This window comes from Neomonachus schauinslandi, chromosome 10 (assembly GCF_002201575.2).
Source record: "Neomonachus schauinslandi chromosome 10, ASM220157v2, whole genome shotgun sequence".
Lineage (NCBI taxonomy): Eukaryota > Metazoa > Chordata > Mammalia > Carnivora > Phocidae > Neomonachus > Neomonachus schauinslandi.
Window position 1 is genome coordinate 74,650,177 of NC_058412.1, and position 26,518 is coordinate 74,676,694.

The 26,518-nt window shown below is 39.0% G+C and overlaps 1 protein-coding gene across 4 annotated transcripts in view; it reads right to left on the bottom strand.

Annotated features, from left to right (window-relative positions):
* PPM1B (protein phosphatase, Mg2+/Mn2+ dependent 1B) overlaps positions 1-26,518 on the bottom strand; it is a 222,833-nt gene that overhangs the window by 50,180 nt on the left and 146,135 nt on the right. For 2 of the 4 annotated variants that reach the window (XM_021701151.1, XM_021701149.1), the window contains exon 1: positions 26,053-26,483. The exons of 1 other annotated variant lie outside the window; for it this stretch is intronic. The gene's annotated coding sequence lies outside the window, so the exon portion shown is untranslated. Of the gene's footprint in view, positions 1-26,052; positions 26,484-26,518 lie in introns of those variants that run through there. One more of the 4 variants, XM_021701152.1, reaches the window with a different exon arrangement.

Consider the following 26,518-nt stretch of genomic DNA (forward strand, 5'->3'; position numbering starts at 1 on the left):
TCGGGCTCCCTGCTCCATGGGAAGCCTGCTTCTCCCTCTCCCACTCCCCCTGCTTGTGTTCCTGCTCTCACTATCTCTCACTCTCTCTCTCTGTCAAACAAATAAAATCTTTAAAAAAAAAAAATAGACTTACCAAATAACTGTATGTACACAAATAGTTATTATCAAATAACTATCTGTACACAAACAAAAGCCCTAGGGTAGTGTAATCTTCAGTGAAATGGTTTTTTTTTTTTTTTTTAAAGTCAACTCTATGCCCAACGTGGGGCTCAAACTCACGACCCTACGATCAAGGTTTGCATGCTCTACCAATTGAGCCAGGGAAGCGATAGTGAAATGTTTTGATGATGAAAATAATCGTTCACATTTATATATTACCATGTGATAAAGGATTTTCTCATTCAAGACAGAAGGAACACAGCCCATTATCTCTAACCCTTCCCAATACACCACCAAAATGTTAGTAAAGATATTTAAGTATAAAACAAACAACAATGAAGGAAGGAAGAGGCATGCCATCAATGGGTAGAGATATCAAAAATCTTTGGAAGGTGTAAAAGATGGAAGCATGGTGATTGAATAATGAAACAAAATGCAAGAATCAGCAGTTCAGAATATCCAAGTAGTAAATTAGAAGTGGGAAGAGAACTCCTAGCCAGGTTCAGAACTCAAACACAGCATGGTGCTTGGACCCAGTAAAATGGGAAGAGAACAAGAGAATGAAGACAGGGGAAGCTACTGAAAGTTACAGAGAACCATTAATCCCACTTCCCACCCCCAGTCCACATCCAGAAAAGCTTCTGGCAGACTTTTGACCCCAAACAAAAAATAGAAGTGTTCTCAAGAAATTTAAAATGAATTTCATATGCATATTTAAGAAGCCATATGAACAGACAAGTCAAGGATAATCAATCATGTAAGGAAACCCAGCAGCACGAAAGGCAAACAGCTGGAATGATACCACTGTCGTGGGAACTTCAACAATGAAGAGAATTTTTTTTAAATGAGAAATCAGAATCGTCAGAGATTCAAAAAGATACTGTCGAGGTGCCTGGCTGGCTCAGTCGGCTGAACGTCCCAATGAGTGCCGGAGTCTTGATTTCGGCTCAAGTCGTGATCTTGGTGTTGTGAGGCACTTAAGCAGGGCATGGAGACTGCTTAAGATTCTCTCTCTCCCTCCCCCTCTGTACCCACCCCCTGCTCATTCTCTCTCTCTCTCAAGGGAAAAAAAAAAAGATACTGTATCTTGCTTCGATTAAACAGGAACAGGGTGCTATGAAAATGAACACAGGATGAGAAATAGCCCTTCAGATTTAAATATATGACTGCCCCTACCACTCCCCCTGCCAAAAAAACAAAAAACACACACCTCGCTCATTTTGGAAGTTTAAATAACTCAAAGCAATCTCCCAGCCTGTACAACAAAAACAAAAATAAAAGGTAAAAAGGTGAACATCACAGAGGTTCAATCCAGGTAGTGCCAAAACAGACCAAATATGTATTCCAGAAACAGAGAACAAGAAAATAAATTATCAAAGAAATAAAGAAGAGAAACAATTTCTCGGAGCTGAGGGAAGATAGAAGCAATCAGACTCAAAGTGGGGGTGAGGGGAGGGACCCATGTTCAGATAGATCACTGTGAATTTTTAATTTCTTAAAAGCTTTCAGGGACAATGTGGTGGTTTCCCAGAACGCACAAATAAAAACTACCAAATGATCTACAATCCCACTTCTGGGCACATATCCAAAAGAACTGAAGCAGAATCTCAGAGATATTTGCACACCCATGTTCGCAGCAACATTTCACAATAGCCCAGAAGAGGAAGTAACCCAAGTGCCCAATGACAGATGAATGGACACATAAAATGTGGTATATACACATACAGTTACTATTCAGCCTTAAAAAGGAAATTTTTTGAATCACTATATTGTACACCTGAAACTAACATAACACTGTATGTTAACTACACTAGAATTAAAACTGAAAAAAAGGGTGGTGAGGGGGAAGTAATTCTGACACAGACTACAACATGGATGAACCCTGAGGACATTATGGTAAGTGAAATAAGCCAGTCACAAAAAAGACAAATACTCTATGATTCCACTTATATATGAGGTATCTAAACTAGTCAAATTTCTAGAAACAAAAAGTACAACTGTGGTTGCTAGGGGCTGAGGAGAGGGGACATAGGGAGTTGTTTAGTGGGTAGAGAGGGTTTCAGTTTTGCAAGATGAAAAAGCTCTGGAGATCCACTGCACACCAATGTAAACATACCTAACACTACTGTATATTTAAAACTTACTAAGAGGTAAATTTTATGTTTTTTTAAAGCACAATTTAAAAAAATGTTTAAGCTTTTAGGGATACGAATGAAGCTAGAAAGTCACCTACACAAAAATAAGAATCACGGGTTAAGCACCTGCCTTCGGCTTAGGTCATGTTCCCAGAGTCCTGGGACAGGGCTCCCTGTTAGGCAGGGAGTCTGCTTCTCCCTCTCCCTCTGCCCCTCCCCCTGCTCGTGCGGGCTCACGCTCTCTCACTCTCTCTCTCTAATAAATATATATTTAAAAAAATAAGAATCCAGGGCGCCTGGGTGGCTCAGTTGGTTAAGCGACTGCCTTCGGCTCAGGTCATGATCCTGGAGTCCCTGGATCGAGTCCCACATCGGGCTCCCTGCTCGGCAGGGAGTCTGCTTCTCCCTCTCCCACTCCCCCTGCTTGTGTTCCCTCTCTCGCTGTGTCTTTCTCTGTCAAATAAATAAATAAAATCTTTAAAAAAATAAAAAAATAAGAATCCAGGGCACCTGGGTGGCTCAGTCGGTTAAGTGTCTGCCTTTGGCTCAGGTCATGATCCCAGGGTCCTGGGATAGAGCCCCGCATCAGGCTCCCCCTACTCTGCGGGGATCCTGCTTTTTCCTCTCCCTCTGCCTGCCGCTCCCCCTGCTTGTGCGCTCTCTCTCTCTCTCTGTCAAATAAATAAATAAAATCTTTAAAAAAAAAACTAAGAATCCAAATGACAATGGACCTATCAGCAAAACTAGATGACAGAAAATTCCTTTGAATTTCCATCAAATGATGGAAATCAAATAATTTCTAACTTAAAAAAAAAATCATCGGGGCCCCTGGCTGGCTCAGTCAATAGAACATGCAACTCATCTCAGGGTCGTGTTCAAGCCCCATGTTGGGCGTAGAGCTTGCTTAAAAAAAATAGTAATAATTAAAAATTTTAAAAATTCATTAAATAGTTGTATAAACATTCTAGTTAAAGATAATAGAAGTAATTACCAGAAAAGCCCACAGATATTACAAAAATTGTTTCTGGAGGGGCCTGGGTGGCTCAGTCGGTTAAGCATCTGTCTTCAGCTAGGTCATGATCCCACGGTCCTGGGATCGAGTCCCATGTTTGGCTTCCTGCTCAGTGGGGAGCTTGCTTCTTCCTCTTCTCCCCACTCGTGCTGTCACTATCTCTGTCCCTCTCTCAAATAAATAAAATCTTTTAAAAAAAAAATTTGTGGGCGCCTGGGTGGCTCAGTTGGTTAAGCAACTGCCTTCGGCTCAGGTCATGATCCTGGAGTCCCGGGATCGAGTCCCGCATCGGGCTCCCTGCTCAGCAGGGAGTCTGCTTCTCCCTCTGACCCTCCTCCCTCTCGTGCTCTCTCTCATTCTCTCTCTTGCCAAAAAAAAAAAAAAAAAATTTGTTTCTGGAGGGAAGTATTTATTTTCCTCATTATAAGCCTTCTATACAATATTTTTTTTTAAAGATTTTATTTATTTATTTGAGAGAGAGAGAATGAGAGAGAGAGAACACATGAGAGGGAGGAGGGTCAGAGGACGAAGCAGACTCCCTGCCGAGCAGGGAGCCCGATGCGGGACTCGATCCCAGGACTCCAGGATCATGACCTGAGCCGAAGGCAGTCGCTTAACCAACTGAGCCACCCAGGCGCCCCTATACAATATTTTTTAAACTAAGCACATATTTTTTAAAAACCTGAGCACATATTACTTGTTATATATAAAATTACCTTTAGTGAGCTTTATAGACTGCTCACTTAAGAGATAACGAAAATAAAGTTAAATCATCCTTATTTTCTTATTGTCTTCCATTATGAAATATGAAGCATAGGGGCGCACCTGGGTGGCTCAGTCGTTACTCGTCTGCCTTCGGCTCAGGTCATAATCCCAGGGTCCTGGGATCGAGCCCTGCACCGGGCTCCCTGCTCAGCGGGAAGCCTGCTTCTCCCTCTCCCACTCCTCCTGCTCGTGTTCCCTCTCTTCGCTGTGTCTCTCTCTGTTAAATAAATAAAATCTTTTTTTTATTTTTAAAGATTTTATTTATTCAAAAAATATAAAGCATGTTTCTCTGAATTAAAAAAACAAAACAAAACACTGTCAGGGTGCCAGGGTGACCCAGTTAAGCATCTTTTTAACACCTTTTTTTTTTTTTAAGATTTTATTTACTTATTTGAGAGACAGGGAGGGAGAGCACAGAGGGAGAATGAGAGAGAGAAGCAGACACCCCACTGAGCAGAGTGCCCGATGTGGGACTCTATCCCAGGACCCTGAGATCATGACCATGAGCCAAAGGCAGATGCTTAACCAACTGGGCCGCCCAGGCACCTCAGTTAAGCATCTGACTCTTGATCTCAGCTCAGGTCTTGATCTCAGGGTTGTGAGTTCAAGCTCCCAGTTGGGCTCCACACTGGGTATGGAGCCCACTTAAAAAAACTGTTGAAAAGTCAATTGTCCATGTTAACCACAGAGCCTACTTAAAAAAAAAAAAAAAATTAATGATAGTATGGGGTACATGGCTGGGTCAGTCCACAGAGCACATCTGATCTCAGGGTTCTAAGTTCGAGCCCCGCGTTGGGTATACAGATTAAAATTAAAATATTTTGGGGCGCCTGGGTGGTTCAGTCGTTAAGTGTCTGCCTTCGGCTCAGGTCATGATCCCAGGGTCCTGGGATCGAGGCCCGCATCGGGCTCCCTGCTCCGCGGGAAGCCTGCTTCTCCCTCTCCCGCTCCCCCTGCTTGTGTTCCTGCTCTCGCTGTGTCTCTGTCAAATAAATAAATAAAATCTTTTAAAAATTAATTAATTAATTAATTAAATTAAAATCCTTTTTCAAAAAAATAAGCAAACAGGGGTGCCTGGGTGGCTCAGTTGGTTGAGCGACCAACTCTTGGTTTCGGCTGGGGTCATGGTCTTGGGGTTATGGGATCCAGCCCAGCCCAGTGTAGGGCTCTGCACTCGGTGAGAATCCGCTTGAGATTCTCTCCCTCTCCCTCTGTCCCTCCTCCTGCTCGAGTGCACACACTCTCACTCTCTAAAATCTTAAAAATGAATAAATAAAATGACAGCAGCAATAAAATCCATAATCAGCTCATGCTCTAAATGATGCCTGAAAAGTTACATGGTACTAATACCAATTCAGAGCCTTCAAGAGCATATTCTTTCACAAATTATCTGCTTCAAATCCTAAATACTAGTCTCCACTTGACTGAGAAACAACGAATACTTTTCCCTTCACTAAACTCACAGAAACAGAACATTTGGATCTCATCCTCCCTTCCAATTCTTAATTCTTTCAGAATAAAATCAAAAGTTCTCTCTTCTTCCAAATCAACTCTGCTGAACTGTAGTATTAGTGGCATTTGCTTAAGATTTCTGAAATAACAACAGATATGGAAAGTTCACAAGTGTTGAACAATTTAACAATTGGATAATTGTTAAATTGATACTTTTAACATTTTTTATTATAATAGTTGGATAACTAGGCACTGACCACACCCAGTTCCAGTAATAAAGAGATGTAACTGATAGGAATACCAATTAATCTGGCTGCAAAGCTAGCATTTGATTTGGAACATTCATGCATGGTGGCCCCAGGTCTTTCCAACTAATTCTAATAAATATCTGCTTGCCTTCCAAAACAAACAAAAAGACAAAGACTCTACCAAAGGCTGGAAACTATAGCTCTAGATTATACTGTGAAAACAAATCAATTAAGTCACAGATTTTGTGATTTTATAAGGTTCACCAGATCTGACAATGATTCAGATCTTCTTATTCTAATTCAAAAGCATAGCTAAAAATTTCAAGCTTCGGGCAATGGTACCACTTGTTAATCCCTCCCCTAGTCCTTCAATAAGGAAAAGGTAGGTCATGAAATGGAAATAACTTTATTGACAGTGGCCTTTTGCTTCAGCTACTATTTTAATGAGGAAAAAAAACCTATCACTCGGGTGCCTGGGTGGCTCAGTCGTTAAGCATCTGCCTTCGGCTCAGGTCATGATCCCAGAGTCCTGGGATCGAGTCCCACATCGGGCTCCCTGCTCAGTGGGGAGCCTGCTTCTCCCTCTCCCACTCCCCCTGCTTGTGTTCCTGCTCTAGCTATCCCTCTCTCTGTCAAATAAATAAATAAAATCTTAAAAAAAAAAATTAAAAATAAAAAATTTTTTAAAAAACCTATCACTCTTTGGATATGTATAGCATGGGCTAAATATTCTACTACATGCATATCTGAACTGCGAATAATATGCATTCAGGTTATAGCACATTGTCAACACTGACGGCAATGCTCTAATCCAAAAATAATGGTATTTAAGATATGCAAAAAAATATTTGCCACAGATTTTACATCCAGCAAAACTGATTTCAAGTGTAAGAGTGTACACGAACGCTTATGAACCTTTAAGAACTCAGGGAATATTGTTACCATGAGACCTTCCAGAAAAACCTGACTTGAGATAATGGTAGAAGGATGCTAGGAGTAAGGAGGAAGACAAGAAAGAAGAAAAAGGGGCTCCTGAGGGCAAAGAGCCGGACTGTTGGATGAATGACCTGGGAATGGCAGAAACCTCATTCCCAGTGGCCATTATTGCCATTAGCTCAGATCCATGAAGCACTGCCTGCCATTGTGGGCTGTCAAAAGCTAGAAATGCCAGACTCTCTGGTACCCAGGATCTATTTATTATGGGTCACAGAATCCACAGAAAGCCAAGTCATGCCCTCTTCTTTTAAATCACCACTTCTCCTTCAAAACTTTACATAAAAAAAAAGTTATGAGCTTTAGCACAAAATAGACTTGAATCAAATGCGAGCTCAACCACTTACTGTGTGACCCTGACCTAATTATTTAATTTCTAAAGCTGTGATATGTTCATCTAAAAGACAGGAGTAATAAAAGCACCTACATTACAGAGTTGTTGTAATAAATGAATGAGATAGTGCAGGTTAACTGTGTAGGTCAGTGCTGGGCATAAAGTAAGTGCTTTAAAAGTATTAGCTATCATTACCACTCCAATCCATAAATCAAACTAGTCTACCATAACCAACCTAAAGCATAAATAAAATCAGATGTAGTCAAATAGCAAAATAAGTTATAATTTACATCCCAGATCAACTATCCATATATAAACTGACAGAGAAGAAAATATCCGATGTTTAGAGGATGATTATCCTATGGATAACATTTTGAACTCTCAAGTTTTTCCAACTAGGCTCAACTATACTTAAATATTCCTTAAAGGCTTTTTCACTACTGAAATCCTTTCAGTGACTTCTGAAACCAACAAACCAGAAAAAAAAATTATTTAACTGGATGTTACCAGAATGTTTTAGTTGATTATATGCATGTTTACTTATATTTCAAACGCAGCAAAATCACTGCATTAATCTCAGTTACATTCTGTTACATATAAACTCCCTGTCAGACACATCAAGGGGTACCACCAATATTAGGTGTCTTAACTGTTTAAAAAAAAAAAAGTCAATTCACGATAAGAACCTAAGATTAGAGTCCAATCCATAAAGTTCCATTCTGTCATCCAACTGTTCCCATTGGTGAAGGCCCCTGGCTGTTGTTTTTACATATTATAAAATGCACCTGGGACGCCTGGGTGGCTCAGTCGGTTAAGCATCTGCCTTCGGCTCGGGTCATGATCCCAGGGTCCTGGGACTGAGTCCCACATCAGGCTTCTTGCTCTGTGGGAAGCCTGTTTCTCCTCTGCCTGCCAACCGCCGCCCCCCCCCCCCCCCGCCTGTGCTCTCTTTCTCTGACAAATAATCTTAAAAAATAATAAAAAATAAAAATAAAATAAAATGCACCCATCCTATGTGCATAGTTTGATGAGTTAAATGTAGACACTTGTGTAACCACAACCGCAATAAAGATACAGAACATTTCTATCATTTCAAAAAGTTCCTTCATGCCCCTTTGAAACCAATCTCCCCTGAACCTCTAGACTTAGACAACCATTAATGTGTTGTCCATAGAGTAGTTTTGCCTTTTCTAGAATTTCATGTAAATGTATAGTATGTACCCCTTTCTGTCTGGCTTCTTTCACTTAGCATAATGTCTCCAAAATCCATCCACAATGTGTTTATCATTAGTCTGTTCCTCTTCACTGCTTCCATGGCTTTTAAAATTTTGAGGTCCTAATATCATTTGGAAGAAGACTGAGAGGCAAGGCTAAGGAGAGTAGTTTAGGCCTATATAAAGAATGCATCACCAGCTACCTGGAGGTGTCCATTAAAAGTTCAATATTTTTTTTTTTTTTTTAATTTGCGAGAGAGAGAGTGAGAGAGAGCACGAGAGGGAGGAGGGTCAGAGGGAGAAGCAGACTCCCTGCTGAGCAGGGAGCCCGATGCGGGACTCGATCCCGGGACTCCAGGATCATGACCTGAGCCGAAGGCAGTCGCTTAACCAACTGAGCCACCCAGGCGCCCCAAAAGTTCAATATTTTAAGGTAAAAGAATTATTTCCCCTTGATCACAATACTAAATTTTATAGCTAATGTTGCTGAAATCAGAGGGAGTTCATGTCCTATCTTTATCTGACTATACAGATGATGAAATAAGGGCTAAATGCACCTTGAACTTTGTCATGATCTATGTTTATTTTACTACAAGACTGATTTCAAACATACTGACAGATATCACCTTTTTAACTTCAGCAAAAATCAGCCCAGAACTCAAATAAGCGCTCTTCCTAATCCCGGTAGTTTTTCAATTGGCAATGACAATAAAACTGCAGAGCTACATGATTGACTTCTAGTTGTTCTCTGTCCTCACCTCCCTCCCAAATAAATGGTTCCAGGTTACAAAAAGCAAATTACGAAAAAAACTCAGACAGCAAAAAGTTTCAGGAGGCTTCCCGAGTGAATTTTACTGATAGGTTTGATTGCCTTTAGTGCCATGTTTAAGAGTAGTTAGTGAAGTGGTACAGACATGGCTCTAATGCATCACTATAGTCCCAACACCCACAAAAGTGAATTTACTTCACCCTAAAGGAACAACATAGTATGACCAACATATCTAGAATATTTCATATAGGGAATGTTTCTTATGCTATAATATATAAACTATATCATTACAAAAATCACCAAAACAACTCAAATACTGACGTCTTTTTTAGAATTAGCTACTGATTCTTCAGTCTGGTCCTAAAAAGGAGGCTCCTCAAGATAAGGTACTTTGTTGCACTTCACACTATCAATAACTCCTCCCCTTTCCTGAAACTCTTTCTACTTCTGCCGACTTTCAAAACACAAAACTCCCAATCATTCATGCCCATTCCTTTTCCTTCAGCCTCCAAAATTCAAGAGGTAAGTAGGCTCCCCAAAATAGTAATTAGCCTCAACCCAAAACACAGTATCTGCCCTTTGATCCAATCTCATTGCTTCAGCTATCACTTTTTAAAGATATTTTTAAAATTTTTTTAAAGATTTTATTTATTTGACAGAGAGCACAAGCAGGGGTAGCAGCAGGCAGAGGGAGAGGGAGAAGCAGGTTTCCCGCTGAACAGAGAGCCCGATGTGGGGCTCCATCCCAGGCCCCTGGGATCACAACCTGAACCGAAGGCAGACACTTAACCAACTGAGCCACCCAGGCGCCCCTTAAGATATTTTTTTAAGTAATCTCTACACCCAACGTGGGGCTTGAATTTACAACACCACGATCAAAAGTCACACATTCTATCAACTAAACCACCAGTCAGGCACCCCCTTAGCCATCACTTCTCTATTGACCGCTCAGATTTTTAATCCTTAAGCTTGGTTGCTCTACGTTATCTCTTCAAACAGAACATAGCCAAAATCTTCCCCTCTGCATGCAAATCACCTTTATATTCCAATCTATTTGTATTCACTACCTATTAATCCACCTATCCATAATCCTTCTTCTAGTAACTCAGGCTAGAAACCATTAATCTTTAAATCAATCCAATCACTACACACCAATCACTATGTTCCATCAAATCTCCATTTTAAGTGTCTCTTATCCTCCATGCTAATCTGGATTATCTAACTGCCTCCTAGTTGGTCTCCCTGACTTCAATGTCCCCTTCCTTCAAGCCACCCTGCAGATTTATCACCAGCTTCATTTCCCTAAAACATACCTTAAGTGTCCCAGAAAGATGCAGTGGCCTTCCACTCCCCAAGTTACACTGAGGACAAAACATCTAGTATGGAACCTTCCTCTTTAACCTGCCCTGCCTAGGCCTTACACAGGCCAAATACATCATTCTTATTCCCACCTTAATCAATTTGCTCAAACTTCTTTAAGTGAGCTAACCGAATCATTCAAGGCGCCTAAGAAATAATACCTCCTTTTGGTCACCATCAGTAACCCTTCAACCCAGCCTCTCAGCACCCCTATATTATACAGTCATCCATATTCCTTTTGACATTTTTGTCTTCATTATCCTTCCTACCTAACTTGTGACTCTAGTACGTACTAAGTAAAATACAAGTTAAAAGATACTTCTTCAAGAAAGGATATCCTAGTCAACCATTCCAAAGTTCATAAAAATATTAACTTGGCAGAGCCCCAAAAATCGATTGGAACACCGACGAGCCTCTGTCATCTACTGTAACATATATGAAGTACAAGCAGTTCTTATTTCCAGCAACCTTTTAAAATGCTTAAAGTCATTTTATTCATTATTTTTATGATTCCTATCTTTTATTGCTTTTACTTTCCAAATCAACCAACATTTCCAGGAATGGCCAATTCCACCATGGTGACTAAGCATCCTCCTCAAGGGCTTTGCTCATACATGGGAGCTTAGGTTTGTACATAGCATGTTACACCTACTGATGTACTTGGCCACCCTGTTAGGAAATCTCTTATCACTGCCACAACACACCAGAACCTCCACACACTCATGCACTTCTTCAGGAATCTGTCCATCTTAGACATGAGCTATATTTCTGTCACTGTCTCCGATGTCTGTGTAAACTCTCTGACAACAGAGTCATTTCAGCTGTGATTTCCAGCAATTCTACCTTTGGGGTTTCACATTTAAAGAACACAGTCAATCACACCCACTTACTGCAGACAGAGGGCACACTACTGAATTTATCACTTGGTTTGTTTCCAAATGCTTTATATTAAAGCAGTCTAGCCCTATAAGCCCTGCTTGAGAATATCTTTGGCTCTAGACCAGAAGCCATTCAGCTTAACTCTTCCTATGGGTCTCTGGGCTTAGAGTTGAGGAGGAGCAAGACTAAACTAGCAAAGGGAGGAAAAGTATAGTGGAAAAGAAATATACACAAAGGATTATTTACCTCAAGTATAAAGCAATTACCCTGTCCCCCACTCCCCATATTACTATTCAAGTACTACCCTTCCAAACATTTACTTCAATCCAAATTATTTTTGGAGTTATTGTAAAACTACCTTTAGGTTAAAAATGCGGTGGGGGTTTTTTTGTTTTGTTTTTTAAAGATTTTCTTTTTAAGCTATCTCCACACCCAACATGGGGCTTGAATCCACAACCCCGATATCAAGAGTCACATGCTTCACCAACTGAGCAGCCAGGCGCCCCTAAAATGTTTGTGTCATTTTATAGACACACCATTAATCCCTAAAAACTCTTAAACACAATTAACAGAAACACCAGCATTCTAATGGCAAAGAAAATCTGTTATTTATGCCTACAAGATTTTGTCATTAAGAAAAAAACCAAACATGGGGCGCCTGGCTGGCTGTCGGTGGAGCTTACAACTCTTGATCTGGGGCTTCTAAGTTCCGGCCCCACGTTGGGGGTAGAGTTTCCTTAAAAATAAAACCTTAGGACGCCTGGGTGGCTCAGTCAGTTAAGCGGCTGCCTTCGGCCCGGGTCATGATCCCAGGGTCCTGGGATCAAGTCCCACATCAGACTCCTTGCTCAGCAGGGAGCCTGCTTCTCCCTCTCTCTCCTTCTGCTTGTGCTCTCTCTGTCAAATAAATAAAATCTTTAAAAAAATAAAATAAAATAAAATAAAACCTTAAAAAAACAAACAGGAAAACAGAAAACAGACCAAATGAAATGCAAATACACACAAAGAGAAATTCAAACGGCCACTAAACATATGAGAATGTTCACCCCCAGTAGTAATAGGAAAATGCAAATTTCCTAATAGGGAAAATGCAAAATTAAAGTCACAATGAAATAGCGTTTCTCTCATTAGATTGAAGGAAAAAAAATTCTCAATGCCAAATGTAGACAAGGACAAAGAGCTGTGCTGTCTGATCTAAGAGCTAGTAGCCACATGTGGCTAGTAAGAATTTGAACCATGGCTAATCCAAACTGAGATATGTTGGTAAGTATAAAATACATACCATATTTCAAAGAATTTAATAAAAAATGCAAAAATATCTCATTAATTTTTATTGTTTTCATACTGAAATGGTATCTTCAATAAACTAGATAAAATATATTACTAAATTACCTTCTCCTGCTCTTTTTTGTTAAAGTAGCTACTAGAACATTTGAAGTTACACTTGTGCATGCACTCTCTGACAAATAAATAAAATCTTTAAAAGAAAAAAGAAAGAAAATTTTAAGTTACGTGTGTGGCCAATGTTGTATTTATATAGTACAGTCTGATATTGATATAGAGCAACAGAAACTTTTAGTTTCTGACAATATATACATACATTTATATTACATTTATATATACATGTATATATTGTCCCCTTTTCTCATTGTAATGGTAGCAGAGGTATAAAATTGGTGTTTATATATTTGGTATTCACATAATTGGTGTTTTTATGTAGCTTCTGCACCCTGATGTTGTTTAAGGTACAACTGCTTCTAACATGGTGAAAATTGTGACGTTTTTGCTTATATCTCCAAAACCATAAAGTATGGTGCTGTGCATGGTCCATAAAGTCATATGTTAAAAGCACAGATATATTTCAGATGTAAAAAAGTTATAAAGAGTAATGAACACCAAAGTACCCACTACCCAGCTTAGTTTAGGATATAGGACATCCCAGCATACTTGAAACCCTCTTGTTACCTTTACAGATTCCATCCTTTTTTTCCCCACTGTCCTGAATTTTGTGCCTACCCTCACATATATGATCTCTGTGTACGTATCTGTGCATATACTACTCTTAGGTCAAGCTCTTAAGAGATTTTATAGTTTTTGTGCGTGATCATATATGGAATGCCTTTTCATACAATTTGCTTTTCTCAGCATTTTTGTGAAGTTCTTCCTTGTTGCTCTATTCCTCTCTAATAGTATTGCATATGTATTATATAGTATTCCATTGTATGATTATAACACATTTAGTCTAGTCTCTTTGGATGGACATTTGGATTATTTTTGTAATTGTAAACAGTAGTGTTAAAATATAATTTACATGTCTTTTGATATATATATTATACTATATATATAAGAGTTTCTCTAGAGCACATACTTAGGGGTATAATTGCTGAATTGTAGGCTTTTCTCATCGTACTGCCTACCAAGGTATTTCCAAAATTCTCTCCAAAGTGGCTGTAGCAATTTATGCTCCCTGTTAGAAGCAGTTATACCTTAAACAACATCAGGGTTCAGAAGCTACATATAAACACCAATTATGTGAATACCAAATATATAAACACCAATTTTATACCTCTACTACCATTACAATGAGAAAAAGGGGACAATATATACATACTAAATCAGGGTACAGCAAAACTTTTCTTTAAAGAACCAAGAAGTATTTGGGGCTGTACAGGGCCATATGGTTTCTGTCACAACTACTCAACTTGCCATAGCAGTGGGAAAGCAGCCACAGACTCTACGTAAACAAATGAGCATAGCTGTGTTCTAATAAAACTTTATTTACAAAAACAGGCAGGAGACAAAATTTGGCCAATGAGCCATAACTAGGTGACCCCTATCTAGATCCATCTTCAAAAAAGAAATCATGGGGTGCCACGTACCTCAGTCAGTATAGCATGTCACTCTTGATGTCAGGAAAGTGGGTTCAGGCCACACACTGGGTGGAGAAATTACTTAAAAAATAAAATCTTAAAAGAAAGAAACCACTAAATCCATTAAGTAAAATTCTGAAGGAGAAATGGATTTGCATGGTAACAAAATATGCCATGATCTACCTGATAATCACAAAAGAGAAAATGTTCCTTGTCCGTGGGGACATCTAGCAATCATCAACTTCACCTGTGATCAAACTTAGCCCCACTAATCATGTTAAATCAGGCATTTTGTGCCTCCTGAGGTGATGTAACACGGAGCAGCATCAACTATGAAGTATCCTGGCCAAAATGTTTAACCTGAATTTAACTCAAGTCTTTAACAGCCTACAGAAGACAAAGGAGTAAATTTTTAAAAAGACCTCAAAGAAACAAACAAATTCTGAATATAGGGCATTTTACAAGATAATCTCTTCAAAAAGAGATTTTGAAATAGGTATTTAAATTTAAATTTAAAAGAGAACTGAGACACAACAGCAAATACAGTATAATAGTGCACGATCCTTGGTGTGGAAGGGAAAAGCTATCTAAGTCATTTTTGACCTAACTGGGGAAATCTGCATATGGATTGGGGATTAGATGATTTCTGGGGATTAGATAATTGTGTTATGTATGATGACAATATTGTAGGTAGGAAGAAAATGTAACTTTAGGGGGAGATTCATATTTAAGTATTTAGAGGTGAAGTATTAGAAGGTGAAAAAATTATTTTTAAATGGTTCAGTAAGGATTATATAAAGCAAATATGGTAAAAAATATAAATACTGTTGAATTTAAGTGGTGGGTAGATAGGTACTCAGTATACTATGACAATGTTCTGTGGGATTAAAAATTTTCATGAACTAAAAAAAAATGTTCATAAATATAGCATTATATGTCAACTATGCTTCGACAAAAGAATTTTTCATAATAAAAAGGCAATGATGCATTGAGATTATTAGTTTATTAAATTTTATTCAACACTCTCCTCCACAAATACTAGTCTTAAGTGTCCCCCACGTATAAAATTTGACCCAAAAGAAACTCTTCTCAAATTCATGACCCTGATGCTTTTTCTGCTTTCTAAAAGCAAGAACAAGACAATTACAAAATACTCTAATTATACTGCCATTTGAATTTTACACATTTTAGAAAGTTTTTTTTTTTTTTTTAAGATTTTATTTATTTGACAGAGAGAGACACAGCGAGAGAGGGAACACAAGCAGAGAGAGTGGAAGAGGGAGAAGCAGGCTCCCAGATGAGCAGGGAGCCTGACGCGGGGCTCAATCCCAGGACCCCGGGATCATGACCTGAGCCGAAGGCAGCCGCTCAACTGACTGAGCCACCCAGGCGCCCCTTTAGAAAGATTCTTAACGTATGAATATACCTATATTTCCTTTATAACATTTTTACTTATTACCTTGTATAATTAATCATATACATTAAGTTTTACTCCCTCACTCCTCCAGATGGCAGATTCAAATAAACTTTGTTCCCCAAAGTGCCTAATGCTAGCAGACAATATTTACCAAATAAAAATCGAACAGAAGGAAATTTGTACTCATACCTTTAAAAAGTTAACCATCTTTTTTTTTTTTAAGTTTATTTATTTATTTTTAAAGAAATCTCTACACCCAATGTGGGTCTTGAACTCACAAGCCTGGGATCAAGAATTCCTTGCTCTTCCAACTGAGCCAGCCAGGCGCCCTTAAGCATCTAGTTCTTGAGAAGGAATGTAAACCTCTCTCTCCCCTCTTCCTACTCCCTAGTCTCCTCTCATTAAAATATACTGTTTCTGGGCGCCTGACTGGCTCACTCAGTGGAAGAGGCGACTGGATCTCCTGGGCATGAACTGGAGCCCCAGGTTGGATGTAGAGACTACTTAAATAAATAAATAAACTTAAAAAAAAAAAAACAAAACACAAAAACTTTAAAGATACTGTTTCTATGGAAAGCTTTACTCAGCAGGTATTTACAGATACAACAAATACAATGTAGATACATAGATAAAGCAGCATATAAAACTAACACAGTTGTTGCCCTTATGTAGCTTACACTCTAATAGAAAATGAGAATCTGGGGCGCCTGGGTGGCTCAGTCGTTAAGCATCTGCCTTCGGCTCAGGTCATGATCCCAGGGTACTGGGATCGAGCCCCACATCGGGCTCTCTGCTCAGTGAGAAGCCTGCTTCTCTCTGCCTACTTGTGCTCTCTCTCTGTCAAATAAATAGATAAAATCTTTTTTTTTTTTAAGATTTTATTTCATTTATTTGACAGAGAGAGACAGCGAGAGAGGGAACACAAGCAGGGGGAGTGGGAGAGGGAGAAGCAGACTTCCCACGGAGCAGGGAGCCCGGCTCAATCCCAGGACGCCGGCTCAATCCCAGGGCCCCGGGATCACGACCTGAGCCGAAGGCAGACGCTTAATGACTGAGCCACCCGGCACCCCAATAAATAAAATCTTAAAAAAAAAAAAAAAGAAAGAAAGAAAATGAGAATCTTAGAACAGAACTCTCATTTTAGAGTCAAAAGGACCTCAAGATATCATATGGTCCAGCCCTCTGCCTTAACTCAGGTAGAATACTACATTGCAAATTAAAATTACTAAATCCTAGAAAGAATAAGTAACTTGCAAAGTCCCAGAATCATTAGTAGTTTCTATGTGAACCTCAAACTGGGTCTTCTGCCTCCTAGGTCAGGTACTCTTTCAACCTACCATGTATCATGTAGTGGTATAGTAGTAGTAGTAGCAGTAGTAACAGCAATAGAAAGCACTCGAATGTTAGTGACTATATGTGCCAGGCTCTATAGTAATGGCTTTCCTTGGACTGTCTCAATCTAACAATTTTATGAACTCTATTGTTATTCTGGGGCGCCTGGCTGGCTGTGTTGGTAGAGCACGTGACTCCTGATCACAGGGTCGTGAGTTCAAGCCCCACGTTGGGTGCAGAGATTACTTAAAATCTTTTAAAAAATAAAATAAAAAATTTAAAATATGCATATATTATCATTCACTTTACAAATGAGAAAACTGAGGTTTAGAGACAATAAATAACTTGCTTTAAGTTACCCATCTATGGAGTGATGGGACAGGAATTCAAATCCAAGTAGTCTGACTTCAGTGTCAATGCCTCCAATCATCATCCTCCTTTTGCAGCTTTTTCCAGAAACATAATCCACTCCAAGTATAAAGCCTTCTTACATTTAATATACACTTACACACACAAATAAACCGTGCTAAGCATCCTACAGCATTACCTAAATGCATAAAGTAGCAAAAAATTCAGAAATACATATCTAAATATGTTGACAAGAAGCCTCATGCATGTTTGTGAACAAGTAATTCTCACCTAGGTCTATGGGTATAGAAGGTTTTCATTCACATATGACTAAGAAGGATTTTATTATTATCAAAGCATTACTCTGAAATAATAGAATTAAGGCCTAAAAACATAGTCTCCTAATGTCATGACCATTTGGCCAATTCCTCTGACCATTTTTCACTTGGTATACTCCTGAAACTACTGCTATATAGCATCTCCCAAACTCTGTTAGCAAAAAATATCCGACAACCAATTAAATCTCAGACTTATCTTTGTTAGACTGTTTTCAGTCCTCATAAACAGGCACAATGTTATTCCAGCTAGCTCTCTAAAATTAACTATGCATCTCTTCTCCTTTCTATTCAGAATATACCTTATACTTGACTCCATGATTTAGCCATGCAATATATGCCTGAACAAAAACAAAAGACCCACCTACAAGAATTCCAGTCTGTAGGGTGATCAGAAAGTCCGAAAACAGATATTATTTTAACATTCTGTACTGGAGTATCAACAAACCATTTATTGTCTATGCATCTGGGCTTCCAGATCTGGTGGCCACCCTGTACTTAAATAAAAATCAAGAAATCACAGAGGCAGAAAAAGCAACGCAAACTAGAAGCGCAAGAGAAGAGCAAATAACCTGAACTAAAAAACAAACCTATCACTGAGAAAAAGACACATGATGTAGAATAACAGTAATAATGCAATCTAAATCATCACGAATCCTTCCAAACTTCTACTTCCCTTACAAACTAGAGTTAGATTACATAAAACAAAAACAAAGAAGAGTATAACTGAAAACCATTATATATTAGGCAAAAGCTACCATTTCACTTTCACGTTTTGCTTCAAAACACTCGACAACAGATGAATAGCAAGAAATTAAACTCAGTTTCCTTACATTTAGGGCCGACAACCACAAAATCTTTAATTAAATGCTGTACTATAGAAATGAAACCAGTTACAAGAGATAATTTATCAAGTAAGGCTTTATTTTTTAATCTAAAATGTTGAACAGCTTAGTGAACCTGGTCTGACTTACAGCACTAAATTTAATATATTCAAAAAGTTCAAATTCTGGGACGCCTGGGTGACTCAGTCAGTTGAGCATATGACTCTTGATTTCGGCTCGGGTCATGATCTCAGGGTCGTGGGATCAAGCCCCATGATGGGCTCAGGGCTCTAGCACTCTGCCTGGAGTCTACCTGAGATGCTTTCCTTCTCCCTCTGCCCCTCCCCCACTCACTCTCTAATAAAATCTTTTTTTAAAAAGTTCAAATTCTTCTGCACATCAGCACTTTGATAGAAGTGATAAATACAGTCACAAAAATATAGTAAAAGTGAAACTAGTAATTTGAAGGCTTAATTTGGGTGCTATAACTGAAGTCTCTTAGGTCATGAATGGAACCAGTGTTCATTTTTATATTGAGGCACTGAAATAAACACAAGTTGATTTGCTTTAAAATAAAAAAAAAAATCTCAATTTACTGCAGCAAGCAAGATCACATGAGAGTCTGACTCAATGCCTCACAAATGAAAGCAAAAGACCATTATGTATTAAGATAAAAACAAAGATCAAAGATCTCTCATGCTTATCTTAAATGTGCAATGTTTGTGTAAACTCAGGAAGAGGCATTTTTACCAAACTGGATCATCACTAGGAAAGGTACGTAACAGAAAGTAGAAAAATAAGCACCTGCTTCATAAGACATCCTCATGCAGAAATTTACAATGCAGGAAAAACAAAGGCACAACTTCAAGTTACACACCACAGCTCTAGAATTAAGGGAAGCAGTAACAAATATACAGACCAATTTTAGCATAATAAACTGAGACAGACTGGCTCCATCAGCTATCTTCAACAGAACTGTCAAAAAACCAGAAAACAGAAGTAGCAGTCACAAATCAGTGACAGTAGTTCCAGACACTAATGGCCAATCACTAATCTTTCAGCTATACTCACAAAAGAACACAAACAGCAACAGCGTTTTTTCTAAATACAAATGACAAGATATATTTTATAGGTGCATCCCAAGTCACTTAAACCAGTCTTGCTAAAAAGTCCTGTTTACCCTGCTCCCATTATCCTACCTTCTCCCATTTTCCTGTCCAAGAACTCATTTATCCAAGCTTGGGCAGTAAATGGAAACACCTGAAGGCCTCAGCTTCCCTCATGCCTAATACAGGGATCTCTTTTCTATCTTTGGCTCACCTTTTAATCTTAGGTACAACAATATTTCCCCCTTCCTACTTCCTCTTTCCATTTATCAGTCTTGGTCTAGTTACAGAAAAACTCTTCTTTCCTCTTTTATTTTTCTTCCCTCTTGTTAAAAATAGTAATGTTAAAAATAGTAATGCTCTGTGCACCTGGGTGGCTCAGTCGTTAAGTGTCTGACTCTTGATCTCAGGGTCGTGAGTTCAAGCCCCGCACTGGGCATGGAGAGCCTACTTAAAAATAAATAAATAGATAGATAGTAAAGCTCTAGGGGCTACAGACTGACTCAGTCAGTGGAGCATGCGACTGTTGATCTCAGGGTGCTGAGGTTCATGCCCCACCTTGCATGTAGAGCTTACTTAAAAAAAAAAAAAAAAAGTAAAGCTCTAATCACAGCTTCTAAGTGTAGTATAGAAAACACCATACATCCCAAATCGTCCACTCCTAATTTCAGTCATCCACAAAAAAAGCACAATTGTAACGTAGACTGAGGCAGTGTGTTTGCTATCACAATGTAAAATCTATGAGAGCAGGGATTTTTGTCTGTTTTGTTCAGTCTTCAGCCATGAACGGTGCCTTACAGGTTAGAAGGCACTCAGGGAATGCCAAAATAATGGCTGAGGATGGGGTGGCTACAGACTAAATACTATTAACTACGTGGAATTCTTTACTTCTCAGTGGGTTGGTAGCCTCCAGTAAGTAAAAGTAAAGAGAAGCCACTCATATCTGAACTTGATCTCCCCATACATTCTATCACTTAGAGTTGCTTTGAGTTCATTATTTCCTCTTTGTAAGGGACTCAGAAGAAGGGCCACCTGTATTTAATAGGTAATACCAGTTCATTAACTCAGAATTGAATGCTTTAATGAGAAGAGGGGAAAAGAAACATTCTTTCCCAAGATAGGTTAAGTACCCATGAGCAATATGGACACTCCTAGATTCTCCTACTTATAAGGACATCTATTAACTCCCCCTTTTCCATGTTAAGAGTGCACTTATACATACCTACAACAAGAAAATAAAATGCAATTAGACTTCAGAATCAGTGACATTACTCTCAAGCTTTAAAATGTTTTGAAATCCTTCAGAACTTCACAAATTATCCTTTATCAAACCTGCTTCTCGGGTCTATACTATCTAACAAACAAAATCTATTCACTTAGATTTTTCTTATATACAGACTTGATTATACCTGATAATAACCACATTTTAAAAAGTTTCCCACTAAGGAAAAGCTTTTTCATGTTTCTGTCACACAAATGCACTTAACATACAGAACCTATTTCGAAGTGGGGGACATTCTATGTAGACAAAAAGCACAGCAATACTAGACACAGGTCTTATTCTCCTTATACCCCTGCCAATATTTGGTTCCATCTCTGAAAGTGAGACAAGTTCCTTAAAATTCAATAGAAGTCTTCCAACGTTCATCTCTCTCTCCTCTAAATACCAGACCATGTATTTAATAGTCTTTTGTTCAAAGGAATGTAAAACAAGTTTTTGAACAAGGGTTATGTTTCCAAACTTTAAGGTCTCTAATTTTCAGAAAGAAATCAATTTAAAGCCAATAGTTGTTATATTGATATTTCAACATACTAAAAAAAAAAAAACCTTTGACTCCATTTTTAGTAAGTTAATATTACACTAGTAAATGAGGGGCGCCTGGGTGGCTCAGTCGTTAAGCATCTGCCTTCAGCTCAGGTCATGATCCCGGAGATCTGGGATCAAGCCCCACATCAGGCTCCCTGCTCCGCGGGAAGCCTGCTTCTCCCGCTCCCACTCCCCCTACTTGTGTTCCCTCTCTCTCTGTGTCTCTCTGTGAAATAAATAAATAAAATCTTTAAAAAATAAAAAAAATAAAATAAATGAAAAAAGCTTTGAATTGGTGAACTGTGCTTTAAATGTTACAAACCATGTTAAATTTCCCTAAATATATGAACAAGTTAAAATACCACAATTGTTAAACTACTGGGTTCTTAAATAAGTTACTACATACAAAGGGTATCATTATAAAAAGTGTATGTCATGCCAAGAAATAAGAAGATATTGTAGATGTGGTCACAAGTTAGCTGTAGCTAAAAAAGAAAAATATTTACTTGAGAACTCCTCTATGTCATGACTTACCATAATCCAGAACAAAATGTTTATGTCTGTTATTAACATTAAATTGAAAGGGGGGCGCCTGGGTGGCTTAGTCGTTAAGCATCTGCCTTCGGCTCAGGTCATGATCCCAGGGTCCTGGGATCGAGTCCCACATCGGGCTCCCTGCTTGGCGGGAAGCCTGCTTCTCCCTCTCGCACTCCCCCTGCTTGTGTTACCTCTCTCTGTCAAATAAATAAAATCTTAAAACAAACAAACATTAAATTGAAAGGGAGAAATAACACACCCTGAAGTTTGAATGAAAATTAAAAAAAAAAAAAAAGAATGAGCTACCTTATGGTATTTTTTTCTAGGTTGGTAGATGATGCTAAAAATGAAATCTCACAATCTTTATAAAATCTGAGAATTTTTTTTTAAAGATTTTATTTATTTATTTGACAGAGACAGACACAGCAAGAGAGGGAACACAAGCAGGGGGAGTGGGAGAGGGAGAAGCAGGCTTCCCACCGAGCAGGGAGCCCGATGTGGGGCTTGATCCCAGGACCCTGGGATCATGACTGAGCCGAGGGCAGACGCTTAACAACTGAGCCACCCAGGCGCCCTAAAATCTGAGAAATTAAACTACAAAATATAGACTACACTTTCAGAAAATTTCATTCCATCAAGAATTTAGTAAAGACTCTTTTTAATCATAATACTGATTCAACTCCCTGATCAAATCACTCAAGTTAGTCTAAATGGTGGTTTTCTTTGGGGGGGGGTACAGCTTAAACACTGAAAAGTGTAATGCAAGTCCAGTCTACGCAAAGAGGTTAAACCACGTTAGAAATGTTTCATTTGAAAAAAGATTCCAAAATGGCTAATCAGAGATATTAGCATACTTAAATTACTCTCGAAGATCAAAAGTTATTTTCTTTTAAATGTTTTGTTATAAACAAGTATCATCAACAAAAATAAGGATAAAACAAAGATTATGAAGTATCTTTTTGTTCACCTATACTTGTTAGATCAGTTGCTAGAAGATGACAGACCCTGTCATTTTATAAATTTTAAAGTCAAGCAAAAACTACAAAAACCAATATTCCCAAACTCTACCCTATTTCCCTTCACTGTTTAGTTGGAGTACAAAATAGTGGGATGGAAAGTAGTCAGATTACATTTCCAGGGTTTACCTAGTATCTGAGAATTTTACCTCATAGCCCCAATCTGTCAATTCTTTTAATCCACAATTCTACTGATGTGATATATAAAATGTTTCTACCATAAAAGTTTAAAGCTACTAATAATTTGGTTTCAACTCAAATTCTGAAATTAGTTTACTAAGAAAAAATAAAGAACCAGGTACAACGTGGAAAAAAAACAAACACAATGGATATCCAGAAGTAACCATATTCCCCCAAATTCTCTTACGACTAACCATAATTTTATATTTTATGCTAAGTATTACTTGAATAAATTTTGCTATTCAAATTCTGGGATTTAAAAAAAGCTTAACTATTCTAACTCTGACCCTGTCAGTTGTTTCCCAACTAATTTTTTCTTAAAATTAGTGAACTGTGAAAGGCAAAGTTCACAGAAAAAGTAAAATACCATGTGTTATATTTTAATAAGTTAATTTTATTCACTTTATCTTATGAAAGACCACTTGTATCTTACGAAAGACCACTAGGGAGTTAAATTATACTACGGAGTTAAATTATACTATTTTACTACTTCCTATCCTAGGTAATGTCACAAGATACTTTAAAATAGTTACATGTAACATACAAGTTTTCATACAATGTAGATAATATGTGTAACTAACACCAATGAGTGGTGGGGGGGAATTCACTGTCAGTATCATGTGCAATAAAAGAAATGTTTACCAACTCATTTACAAGGGCATGTTTAAAAACTGAGCCAAGGGCAAAAGGACTGTAATGAATCTCCACAATCACTAAACTACACTTTGGCAAATTCTACTCTTCCAAGAGTGCCAAGAGAGTCCATCAGCATCAAATTTTAATTCAAAAGACTTCGTAAAAAATGTACATTATAGGAAAATAAATTTTCAACAAGAAAACCACTTTTTCTGACCTTTTCAACTTGTGAATCAGATATTCTTAGAAGCACAGCTATTTAGACATACCATTCCTTCAGATGATGCAATCTTAAGGGATTTGGTAATTATAACATGTTAATTACTAACATAAAATAATATTTATTGCCATGACTATCAGGCAAACTTTAAAAGCTTTCACCTATTCCTGGAGTCTTCACAGAAATCAGACACCTGGTATGAGAAAACAGGTGTCCTAAGATTTGCTGGTCACTTCTAAGAGAATAATTACAACATGAAGAAATTCAAAGGATAATGTACAAAAACTGAGGAAATCTTAACTAACGGGTATGAAAGATCACATAAAAATACTATTCCATGCTGATAAAGCAACATAAAAAGCCACTGTAGAAACCGTGATAAGACTTTATGAGAGCAAAAATAAATGAAAGGGAAAAACACAAACCACCACCATCAAAAGGAAAAAAGACACTGAGAGAAACAAAAAAGGACAGTAAAAATCAGGATTATCCCTGGAAAAAAAATGTTGACAAAAAAAAAACCTTTCTAAACACTAAATTTTAAAAGTTCAATTGAAACAATACATTGCCCATTGAAGAAGCCTACAAAAATATTTCTTTAAAAATTACCATTTTAATAGTATAACTTCATATTTTTTTAAAGCCTGTACACTTGGAAAAGACTATTATAATTAGAATAACTTGTCTCCATTTAGAAATTCTCTATTTAAAAGTAGGCCAACAATAGGAACTTTGCTATTGCACAACAGATAAAGTAAATGAAATAATGTCCATTAACATTCAGCGTGGATGGCATGTTTCTCTATCTCCCAGAACATACCAACTTACGCTATCTGCCCGGAACAATCTACCACTTCTACATCCGTGCAGTAGCTCAAATAAAATGTGTTCCTCTGTTAATCCCACAATAAACCTCAGTAATTCTCACATCACAGTTGTAAACGTCTCTTAACAGAAAAAGAATGTTTTTCCCAAAATAGTTACATATCACTAAGACTACTCAAATTCCTAAATAATCCTTTTACAAGACTCCTGCCAACTTTATTTTGATACATTAAACATGTGGAGCCTATTTTAAAAGGTCTTTAACTGTGACTTCATGAAAACAGCTTCCTAGTTAGCTGTTCATAAAATATCTTCTTTTTAAAGTTTTCACGTTGTTTTTAAGCCGACTTGAATACTGATGAATCTGGGCCGGCTTAAGAAGCAGTTTTGCCAAATAAGATGGGCATATGTTCTAGATCTGCTAAATCCGACATTAGAGGTCAGGCAACTTAAAAAATGAAATAACTATTTTCAACATTCACTGAGTCCCTCGTTTTTAAAATTACCTCGGTGTCATTTCCACATTTGACGTTTAAGAATACAACCTTTTTTTTTTTAAGGTTATTAGGCTCAGTTAAATTACAAAAACAAAACAAAACAAAAACGGATCTGCCGCAAAAAGCTGAATAGTCTACTTTTAAAAGGTGTCTGGAAGATTTGGGTTACTGGCGGTAGAAGTTTCATTTAAAAACTTCTCTGTTAAAAACAATGACATCCGAAAAGGATCGCTGGGGAAGGAAGGGAAGAGAAGCCCGGAGTCGGCTAAGAAGCGACTTAAAGCCACTTAAGAAGGAAGGAGGTGGTGAGACGCACAGACAGAAGAGCGAGAAAGAAGATTTAACAAGGAAGTGAAGTGGAGCGCAGAGTGGGGCAGAAGCGGATGAGGAAACAAATGGAAAAGGTAAGGTTTTCAAATAAGCACGATCCAGGAAGGGATGAGTTAAGGCCTGGGGTAGCCCCAGTGTTTTGGTGTGAAAGAGATGCTCGCAGACTGAAGCAGAGAACAGGGGAAAGCAGTTTACTTCCAGGCGCTGGAGCAAAGTAAAATTCCCTGCCCCGAGCCTCTCCCAGCCTGGCCGAGCGCGGAGGCGGCGGCTGGGGAAGGGGCCTACCCAAGAGCCAGGCCCGGCGTTCTGCTCCCCCAGGCTCCACGGCAGAAGAGGCGAGGATTAGGCAGGCAGGGCCCACGACCTTAGCCCGGCGGCACCCCGAAAACGGTCCGGGGCCTCGGCGGTGCCTGCGAGCCGTTTCCCCTGCGGCGGGGTGCGGAGCGGCCTTACCTGGGGCGAGGGAGGGAAGCGAGGTCTAGGGCGTCCGCTCTCGCCCGCCGCAGAGACCCTCTGCTGCACTCAGCCCAGGCTTCCGACCGAGGCGCGAACCTGCCTCAGCCGCCGCTTCCCCGTCGGGGTCTCGGCCACCGCCTCCGCCGCCTCCGGGGCTGTTTACACCGTCGGGCCCCGCACGCCGCCGCCGCCGCCGCTGCCGCCTTCTCTCCACCCTAGCGCCGTTGCCGATTCGGCCGCCGCCACCTCCTCCGCCGCAGCCTCGTCTCTCTGGAGCATCTTCCAGCCACCGAACCCTGAGAAACAGAGACTCCAGCCGCGCCGGCAGGAAACTCCCCCACAACTGCTAGGGGGACCAGGCGGTCAGAGTACCGGCGGCTTTTCCGCCATTGAGCAGCAGCCGCTCGGCTCCTTCTGCAACCCCCTCCCCGCACCCTGTCCTCCCCGCCCCTCGGCGAGCCAC